This window comes from Carassius carassius, chromosome 43, assembly GCF_963082965.1.
Source record: "Carassius carassius chromosome 43, fCarCar2.1, whole genome shotgun sequence".
Taxonomy (NCBI): Eukaryota; Metazoa; Chordata; class Actinopteri; order Cypriniformes; family Cyprinidae; genus Carassius; species Carassius carassius.
Window position 1 is genome coordinate 5,969,849 of NC_081797.1, and position 10,067 is coordinate 5,979,915.

The window sequence follows — 10,067 nt, forward strand, 5'->3', positions numbered from 1 at the left end:
CTAATGAAGTAATTCAGTAGCTCTTTCTGAGGGTATTTTTTCAAAATCCTTTTGCACATTTTATTTATTTTCAGTAGGTCTTTCTAGCTCAAGCAAATCCACAAACTAATAAAAGGATTTATTATTTTTTATAAGGTCGTCTGTTGACTGCTGTATATTGTAGCAGAAATGACTCGAACCAGACAAATTAAAGAGTCGACCAGGGCTGTGGCTGAAACACGAGCCGAATTCCTCAGTAAGGCAACAGGAAGTCATAAAACATTTTGTGCCACAAGTCCCAAGCAAGATAACCAACCAACTCTTCTACAGAACAGCTTTCAACATTAACACCACTAGAACAATTATAGACAAGAGATTGTCAAATTTGGCAAATTAATTGTAATGCAACGCTGGACATCACATGTAAACCCATGAGAGTTATACACCATATCCTTAAGCACTTCCCCCACCCAGCAGAACCAGACTGAAATTCCTTAGGGGGGGGCCTTTGAACCTCTGGTCTCCACAGAAATCTTTGTCAGATAATGACAAAGAAACTGTCTTTTGTACATATATATGGACCAAAATGAACTCCAAAATGACTTCTAAATGAATATCAGTCCATCGCTTCACTCCATATTCATTTATGTGTAACCCACACATTTGACTATCATGTTATAATCACTTATTGTGTATGTATTTTAATAACTATGGGATAGCTTAAGGATACATATTCATGTCTAGTATCTATGTAATCGAATCTGCTTGCTTGAAATAGTCCTGACAATCAGTTATTTGTCAAATGTATCATATTCTTGTTTCTGGAATCTGGAATCATGTCCAAAATTAAACCCTGCAAGAGCGGGAAAATTCGGACCACATGCTTGATAAGATAACATGATTTATGATACCCCCGAGCCAAGACAATATCTGATTGGTCAAGACAACATTTGAGGTGTGGCCAACAGGCCACTTTAAATACTTAAGACACCATAAAATCTTGCTTTTAGTTGTTAGCTTTGCTTCTGCTACTAGTCATGCCTGCTTTTAGTTGTTAGCTATGCTTCTGCTATTAGTCTTTAGCTATGCTTTTGCTATCAGTCATGCCAGCTTTTAGCTTTGCTTCTTAGCTTTAGCTTTTAGCCATGCTGTTTGTCATCACTGTTCTTTGAGCGCGGTCCCAGCGTGCTTCAGCCTGCACGCCTGCTGCTACTTAGCCACGTTGAGAAGAAACACCATCTAGTCTCGTCAAACTTTATTTCTTTTCTTTTCCGTTTGAGAGTTTCGTGTTCTGAGTTAAGTTTTGTAACGCCGTCTGACCTCGACTGCCCATTCAACTTCAACCAGCCAACACAACTCTGAATCTTCAGCCAACGCCCAACCACGGGTTCCCAAGACGTCACTTCAACGACTACTGAACTTCCAGCCAATCAGCGACATCGGGGGAACCCCATTTCAATGACAACTTTACACAGGCAATGTACCTTCAGACATTTATACTGGTGTATCTAATATAATTTAAACCTCATTGAGGAACTCAATGCAAGGGTTAATTAAGTGATTGATGGTTGTTCATGTCTATGCAATTTAACGTATTGCTGTGAACTTGGGATTCGACATTTCCATTATCTTAAACTCATCTTTCCATAACTTTCGATCTTCCTGCAACTTGTGTGAATGTATGAGTGCGTGCGTTTATGTGCTAGATTAGTTTATATGTCTTAGATTTATCTAATAAAGCCTTATCCATATTGAAAAGAGAAGTATCTTGTGTTTTGTGCTTACAAGTTAATGTCTTAAACTGCCGATCTTGTTACTGTGCTAATTGATAGTGTTTTCACTATACTTTGGATATTAATATCCAGCGCAGATTTGATGTTAAACGGCTCGTTCAGTGAATCGCAGGACGTCTCAGTGATCAGCCGTTAAACAGTGATTCTGTTCAAATTCCCTTTAAAATCTTACATGATTCCCTTTGAGCTAAATTGACCTGTTTCCCTTACAATATAAAACCCCTTCAATATAGTTGTTGTTACCTCAGGGGATTAGGGGAGTCATCAAAAAAAAAAAAAAAAAAAAAATATATATATATATATATATATATATATATATATATATATATATATATATATATATATATATATATACAGTACAGACCAAAAGTTTGGACACACCTTCTCATTCAAAGAGTTTTCTTTATTTTCATGACTATGAAAATAGTCACAATGAACGCATCAAGGGCTATTTGACCAAGAAGGAGAGTGATTGGGTGCTGCGCCAGATGACCTGGCCTCCACAGTCACCGGACCTGAACCCAATCGAGATGGTTTAGGGGTGAGCTGGACCGCAGACAGAAGGCAAAAGGGCCAACAAGTGCTAAGCATCTCTCGGGGAACTCCTTCAAGACTGTTGGAAGACCATTTCAGGTGACTACCTCTTGAAGCTCATCAAGAGAATGCCAAGAGTGCGCAAAGCAGTAATCAAAGCAAAAGGTGGCTACTTTGAAGAACCTAGAATATGACATATTTTCAGTTGTTTCACACTTTTTTTTATGTATATAATTCCATATATAATTCCATGTGTGTTAATTCATAGTTTTGATGCCTTCAGTGTGAATTTACAATTTTCATAGTCATGAAAATAAAGAAAACTCTTTGAATGAGAAGGTGTGTCCAAACTTTTGGTCTGTACTGTATATATATACAGTACATATATATCTATATATAGGCTATAATAGAGTACCGGCACCTCTTTTGGGCCACTTAAAGCACTGGTTTAAATAGTATCTGTGCAATCATTTGCAATCAAGTCAATGATATCACTGTAAATTAAGTGTCCCCAACTAAGCAAGCCAGAGGTAAAGCTCCAGCTCAGTACTATGATACGGTCTAAATCCTGACTGGAAATCCTCACAGATGCCATTTTACTCTAAGAAGGAATATAATTGTGAGGATACTACCTTTTCTACTATCTTGGACAGAAAAGAGAGATTCAAGATCAGTCTATAATTAACTACAAACCTGATTCCAAGTTGGGACACTGTAAAAATTGTGAATAAAAACAGAATGCAATGATGTGGAAGTTTCAAATGCAAAAATTGTATTCAGAGTACAACATAGATGACATTTCAAATGTTTAAACTGAATTTTTTTTTTATCATTTTAGGGGAAAATAAGTTGATTTTAAATTTCATGGCATCAACACTTCTCAAAAAACACATCCCCTCTTTTTTTATAACAGTCTGCAAACGTCTGTGGACTGAGGAGACAAGTTGCTCAAGTTTAGGAATAGGAATGTTGTCCCATTGTTGTCTAATACAGGCTTCTAGTTGCTTAACTGTCTTAGGTCTTCTTTGTTGCATCTTCCTCTTTATGATGCACCAAATGTTTTCTATGGGTTAAAGATCTGGATTGCAGGCTGGCCATTTCAGTACCCGGATCCTCCTCCTATGCAGCCATGATGTTGTAATTGATGCAATATGTGGTCTGGCATTGTGATGTTGGAAAATGCAAGGTCTTCCCTGAAGAGACGACGTCTGGATGGGATGTTGTTCTAGAACTTAGATATATCTTTCAGCATTGATCGAGACTTTCCAGATGTGTAAGCTGCACACTCATGCAACCCCATACCATCAGAGATGCAGGCTTCTGAACTAAGCGCTGATAACAACTTGGGTTGTCCTTGTCCTCTTTAGTCTGGATGACATGGTGTCCTAGTTTTCCAAAAAGAACTTCAAATTTTAATTTGTCAGACCACAGAACAGTTTTCCACTTTGCCACAGTCCATTTTAAATTAACCTTGGCCCAGAAAAAACGCCTACACTTCTGGATCATGTTTAGATATGGCTTCTTTTTTGACATATAGAGTTTTAGCCAGCAACGGCAAATGGCATGGTGGATTGTGTTCACCGACAATGTTTACTGGAAGTATTCCTGAGCCCATGTTGTAATTTTCATTACAGTAGCATTCCTGTATGTGATGCAGTGCCGTCTAAGGGCCTGAAGGGCATCCAGTATGGTTTACCGGCCTTGACCCTTAACACAGAGATTGTTCCAGATTCTCTGAATCTTTGGATGATATTTCAACATGTGATATGTTATCTATATTCTATTGTGAATGCAATATATGTTTATGAGATTTGTAAATTATTCCATTCCTTTTTTACTAACAATTTGTACGGTGTCCCAACTTTTTTGAAATCGGGTTTGTAGTTTTTTGGGGTCAACTTGTGGTTTTTTGATGAGAGGCTTAATAACAGCCAGTTTGAAGTTTTTTGGGGAGGTATCCTAATGACAATGAGGAATTAATAATAGTCAGAAGAGGATCTATGACTTCTGGAAGCACCTCTTTTAGGAGCTTAGATGGAATAGGGTCTAACATACATGTTGTTGGTTCAGATGATTTAACAAATTTATACAATTCTTCCTCTCCTATGGTAGAGAATGAGTGGAACTGTTCCTCGGGGGATCTATAGTGCACTGTCTGATGTGATACTGTAGCTGACGGCTGAATGGTTACAATTTTATCTCTACTAGTATCGATCTTAGAAGTAAAGTAGTTCAAAAAGTAATTACTGCTGTGATGTTGGGAAATTGTGTGCAAAAAGTAATTTTGACTATGCTTGGTTTCACTTGAGGTGAAGTTAAAGATTTCCTTTTTATTTATCATTTTAGTATTGCGTACTAAAAATTGTAATCTTCATCAGCAGTAGCGTCATCCTCTGCAGTACTTACATCTAACCATAAGAGGTGACTGTCATCCACCTAATAAAGGGTCATTTTTGCACGTTCTGTTGACTCAATTATCCACACGTTTTGAGTTTAGATTATTACAGAAAACTTGATTTTGATTAAGCAGTTAAATATTTGTGAATAATAATGACATTATATGAAATGTGTGGTTTGAAATGCTACTTTTATGTCCAATAGCCAGTAATAAGGTAAATTATTTCCAAGTAAATCCATTTAAACTAAGCAGACCAGATTTCTGAAATGAAAACCAGGGACAGTATGTCTTTGTGTTTTTATTTTACTTTATTTTATTGTTGTGGGTTCCATACATTAATATCATAATTGGTACAGTGGGGTTTTGTTTTGTTTTTATTTTTTTTATTTTATTTTTTTTACACGAAAAATCACACTGAAAAATAGTAACTATTGCAAATAGTCTGTGGTGTAAAAAGTCCACTCCTTGGTAAGAACATCACCAAACATGATTTATAATTAATTTAACACACAAGGCTCATTTAAACACATTTTGGAAATTTGTAACATTTCATTTAAAAAAGCTGTCACCCCTACCAAAACATGAACTGTATTTAAATTCTCGTCACTGATAGTATTTGCACTCAGTCATTTTGTGTATTCAGCCACTATACTACAGCTATAACAACAAATATAAAAAAATGGACAAAATAAAATGTATATATATAATTTATTTATTTGTTGTTGTTTTTTTTGCTACCTCAAAATGCTTCCTAAGATTTGATAGCAAACTTTTGATGCCAGGAATGTACCTGTTTAAAGTTATAACTGAAGCTGAAATGTGTGTGCTTGATGCCTGAAAACAAACCTCATTCGTTCTTGCACATCATAAGCACTTTTGAGTTTGGTTTACCATATTTAATGTGCATGAGATAAAATACAAATGCAAAAATGTATGCAAAATTAATGATTACTTCTTAAGTTTAAATAAAATAGCAAGGATTAAAAAGTACTGTTTTTTCTTCTGAAATCTAATCAAGTAAAAGTACAAGTTATCAGTTTACATTTTGCATGAATGAAGTACAAATACACCAAAAATAATACTTTAGTACAGTAATCCAGTAAAATTACTCCAGTATTTTACACCCCTGCAAATAGCAAACATTTCAAAACAGTAGGCTGGTTTTATAACAAAATGATGGCTTTACAAAAACACATTAAAATAAAAAAATGAATATGATCAAATATGCTAAATAAAACAACAAATGTTATTTTCTACCTGTATTTAGCATTTTCACAACTGTGTGTACCTACAACCTTTCAAATTTTGTTTATAAAATATGCTTCTGGAAATGGATCTTTTCTCTCCATAATCAGGGTTAATATTTTGCATTTTAGGCTGATATAAACTACAAAGTATGTGCTTTGTGCAAATGTAATTGTGCAAGTGTAATTGATTAGTTTATTATTTGTATATCATTCATATCAGAGACTTCAGAGTTGTGATGGCAAAGTTTTAGGAATGTTTAATAGACCTATTGTGTGCAAAACAATCCCGTAACCTACATGTTTTGTTATACACTGCACACAAACACTATTACTTTGTTTTAATATAATAACTGATGATAACAGCTCTGCTCTCGTCCAAGATTTCCATGGTTACAGTAGCGGCTTGCAACCAAGTAATAAGTTGGAAGCGTCCTCTGCTGGTGAAAATAATCACATTCATATGATAGCCAGCTGGCTAAATTGTTTTCCAGTGTATTTGCGGGTTGTTTCCGAGGACAACTCCAGTCGGGGACAGGACAACAAAAACCGAGACTGTCCCCGGAAAACCCTTAAACTGTATATTACTTAATTAAATACTGGAATTTTTTCCTGGTAATATTTTTTTAAACTAGGCTATATACTAACATCAGAACTGTAATGCTTTGGTTCACTATTGAATACATAAAAACAGAACTTTCTTGACATTATCTAAGACTTACTTCAAAATCTCCATCTCTGGAGGCTTCTTCTATTAGCCTACTTGAAGAAGACTCGGTTTGTCCCAGAGGTCATACACTTTCCATCTTGAGGAGGTGAAGAATTCAGAAATGGAGAATCATAAAATGTGGTTGATTTCAACATCTATGTATTAATTGAGAATATACTGAAGCTCTTTGTAAATATTCATGTTTTGAACAAAGTTAAGCTAATTTGCTTGTATCCACATCTGAGACATTCAGACACCATCCATCCTCTAGAGCTATTGTGAGCGATCAGTGAGCACTTTCTCTTTTATTGTGTCTTTGAGGCAATGTAGTTTGATCAGAAGTTGAAACCATGCTTACACACTATTACTATCTATCAGTCTAATCAACATAATGTTCTGGGTGTTTGAGAATAAACAGGATTATCAGAAACCTGAAGGGAAAAAAACTTTCAGTTACGCACAGATATCATCTCTAACTAAACAAGGATGTGAGTTCTGACAAAACCGTGACGAAGAAGACACACACTACGACGTGACGCACTAAGCCAGAATTTACACTCTAAATGTGTACTTTGGTGGTATGGAAAATGAGTCATTTTACCCAAACAATGAGAATTGTGTAATAAGTTTACGCCCCCTTTCCGAAACTGCAAAATTTTAATTATTTCACCAAAATAAGAGGCATCAAACAAAATGCATGTTATTGTTTATTTATTACTGACCTGAATAAGATATTTCAAATAAAATATGTTTACATAAATAGGAATATTTTTTATATAGATTTTTTTATTTTATTTGAAGAACAGGGTAATTTGAACTTATTTTGTCTTCTGGGAAACATGTAACTATATTCTGTATCCTCTGATGGGTAGTACTAAATGAAAAAAATGTATGCATCTCCATTCTGTTTTGTATCCAATGCATACATACGTGTGTGTATGTACACGCGCACACACACACATACAATTGTTGTATGTATGTGACAAGTTCAGCTCAGCCTGCTTGACATTACGAAACTCATTACAATTCAGGATCTTCAGGATGCAACAGCGAACAAAGATTATCAAACAATTGTTTATACATATTTCTTAAATAAATGATTGTATTTTGATAAAACCTTTTTAAGATTTTCATTTCCTGAAGGAAGTACGGTACTTCTCACAAGTTTCTAGGAGTCACTATTGACACTTTCATAATGTCTGTCGGGTTTTGTGTCATACTGTACATGCATTTTGTCTACTTCATAGCTTAAACAATAATTTTAAAAACCTTTCGCTTGAACATACAGTATAGGTGTGTCTACAATGTCTTTCAAATGTAATTTTAAATATGCAAAGGTAAATAGATATATGCATTCAGTGAGTGTCAATATTTAAACCCCTTACATCTTTAAGTATAATTAACACACTGACAGAGAATCAAGAAGGCAATGGAAAGGAAAGGTTTAAATATTTAAATGTCTCAGCCGGAGGCAATGACAAACAAAGATCATATCCTCAGTCAATCCTAATGTGTTTCAGAGAATTAGGTTTCAGACATGTCAAACAGACCGAGACAATGGTGTGCTAGTGGATCAAATAATGGTCATATAAATGTTTGGGTTTAAGTTTATAAAAGTTTTTGTATAACTTATATTTTGAAGTGATTAAAGTCAGCAATTTGTGCACCACATCAAATTTTGACATCAACGATAACAACAACAAGGAAAGCTGGAAAACAAATTTCACACTTCTAAGATAGCATTTATACAAATTTTATAAAGAAGAACAACATTTTGAGCGAGTGAGGTGATGTGAAACAGGAATGTTTTTTGAACAGGAATATTTGGTGAAGATTTACTCACCCTCAGACCATCAAAGATATAGATGTGTTTGTTTCTACATAAAAAACAGAAGAAAATTACCATTACTATACATGACTTGCTCACCAATGGATCCTTTGCAGTGAATGGGTGCCATCAAAATGAGAGTTCAAACAGCTGATAAAACAACACAATAATCCACAATAATCCACAATAATCCAAACGACTCCAGTCCATCAATTTACATCCTGTGGATCGAAAAGCAGCGTGTTTGTAAAAATACATTTTTAACTTTCCACAAAGTATCAACATTCTGTTTATTATAAGTTCTGTTTATTAACACACCCTTTTCTTTTTCTAAACCTATATATATATCTATTTTAGCTGTTAACACAAAAGAAGATATTTTTAAGAATATATGAGATTTACAGGTTAAGTAACACAAGAAAGGCTACTATATATAGACAGACAGACAGACAGACAGATAGACAGACAGATAGACAGATGGATGGATGGATGGATGGATGGACGGACGGACGGACGGACGGACGGACGGACAGACAGACAGACAGACAGACAGACAGACAGACAGACAGACAGACAGATAGATAGATAGATAGATAGATAGATAGATAGATAGATAGATAGTAGTAGCAATGTCAAAAAAATAAAAAAGTTTGTTTAAATGTTTAAACGAAAGTTGATACAACAGTAAAGCCACTTGGTTTTAATTATATATTCCTATATCCTATACTCCTATATTTATGTTCAGTTATTTCACCTTAATCGCCTTGAAAAGGACCTGCACATTACCATTAAAGTAAAATGACTCAACCTAAGCATAGGAGCTTGATCAAAATCCTAATTTTAGATGAAAATTTCAGATGGCACTTAGAGGCTTTTGCATCTGAACTCTTCATATATATATATATATATACATTCATATTAGAAATATATAATGTGTTGCTTGTAGGTGAAATAAAAGTGAATGTTTTCTATCGAATTATCTTTTAATATTAATATTCAAAAAAAAACTTTTTTCCAGTAGATAACTTTGTAACATCTCTCAAATTATTTAAATGTAAATGCAAAAAAAAAAAAAAAGAAAAGAAAAAAATGAACGTAGACATTTAGGGTGTGGATTTTACAGCGTGTCGTGTAATTTTTCTATGAATTGGTTTTAGGATTCAAGTTAAAATCAAATCAACCATCACATCCTTGTTTACCTTGAGATTATAACAGAGATAAACACTATGTTTTTTTGCCACCAATATTTGCATAAATGTGTTTAATCTTCAAGCACATCTAGAATAAATGAAATAATTGCATGCCATAATAATGCATAAGCTTGGGATCCACCTTCTAAACACAGATTAGATGGTCCCAAAGCAAACTAAGACTAGTATAAAAGAGCAAGCTTTGAGAGGTAGCTCACATTACATCTTGAGGATGGCTGTTCTCTCCGTGGGGACTGTGAGGATGTCCCAGATGTGGATGCTGAGATGGGTCGTCTTACTGGTGGGGCTGCAGTCACTGCAAGCAGGTTAGAAAAAAAATGATTAGTTACTGCAAAAAAAAAAAAAAGACACAATATGACTGTATCTCTTTT